The sequence below is a fragment of the Nicotiana attenuata genome, unplaced genomic scaffold (assembly GCF_001879085.1).
Source record: "Nicotiana attenuata strain UT unplaced genomic scaffold, NIATTr2, whole genome shotgun sequence".
In the NCBI taxonomy this organism is placed as follows: domain Eukaryota; kingdom Viridiplantae; phylum Streptophyta; class Magnoliopsida; order Solanales; family Solanaceae; genus Nicotiana; species Nicotiana attenuata.
The window spans coordinates 1-1,219 of NW_017704705.1; the positions used below are offsets into that span (position 1 = coordinate 1).

Below are 1,219 nucleotides of genomic sequence, written 5' to 3' on the forward strand. Positions count from 1 at the left end.
CCTATGAGAATGACGAGCTAAGAATGGAGAAAAGGCCCGTTGATGTTCCTGAATCTCAATTTAGGGATCTTCTTAATTATTGGAACTCTGATGCCTACAAGGTAAAACTAAGTGCTGTCCCATGATTTGCTGAGAATGTCTGGTTTATGTTTAATTAGAAATTACTTAACTCTGTATTCATTGGCTGATTTGCAGAAAATATCCCAAACCAATACCGAGAATCGCAAAAAGTTGAAATATCCACACACTGCTGGCAAAAGAAGTTTTGCTCGAATATGCGAGGTTTGATATTTTCTTTCTTATTATTGTTTTAAATATGAACTTATTAACTTTATACCACTTTTTATATAATCAGAAAAAAAAGAAAGAAACTTCTGAGCCTCTATCAAGCAAGGACATCTTTGTGGCCACACGAAAAAGAAAATCTGATCGAGTTTACAAGGCCTCGTACGCGGATACTCTTAATAAAATTGTACGAGTTATTAATTTAAAGTTTTTTGTTATGCTTTGTCTGTTCTTACTTATTGACTCTGTTCTTAGTTATTGACTCAGTATCATACACTTTCTGATTTAACAATGACTCAATTTGGTCTTGTAGGCTGAAATGGAAAGAATACAACCAACACAAGAAAGTGAAGATGGCAGCCAATCAGTTGATGCATTTGCATTGGTCATGGGACCTGAGCATCCAGGTCGCCTAATATTATATGGTCGTGGGGTTACCAAGACTTCCTTAAAAAGAAAAGTGGGAGATTTGGGACCCTCTACTGATGAGGCGATGCAGCAAAAATTGGAGGAAATGGAAGAAAGGATGCAGCAAAGATTGCATGAAAAGTTCAATGCACATAAAGATGCCATGGAACTACAAGTTGCAGTTAACATCATTTCTCAACTTAAGCTTCTGAATTCAGATTTACGGGTTGATCCCAGCATGCTACGTTTGAATGCTCGTTCACCTAGAGAAGGTTCCTCTGCACAACAAGCTGCTGTGCAACTAATCAATCGCCTATCTACTGGGAGTAATAATCAAGGTCAGTACGTCTATCTTTGTTTGTTTCTTGCTTTCTTCTTCTCCTCCTTCTGCTTCTTTTTTAAAGTTTCACTTGGAAGATTCTTTGTATTTTGGTTGCATTTCTTATTTTTTGAAACTTTTTTGGTGTATAAATTTCTCTTGTTGAACGTCTTTGTTGTATTTCTTTTTGAACTTCCTGATTCTGTC

At 36.4% G+C, this 1,219-nt stretch overlaps 1 long non-coding RNA gene across 1 annotated transcript; it reads left to right on the forward strand.

The window, feature by feature from the left end:
* Nucleotides 1–10: 10 nt before the first annotated feature.
* LOC109222829 lies at nucleotides 11–283 on the forward strand. The gene is made up of 2 exons (XR_002067461.1): nucleotides 11–101; nucleotides 196–283. It is a non-coding gene; the product is annotated as an uncharacterized LOC109222829 (long non-coding RNA).
* Nucleotides 284–1,219: the final 936 nt, after the last annotated feature.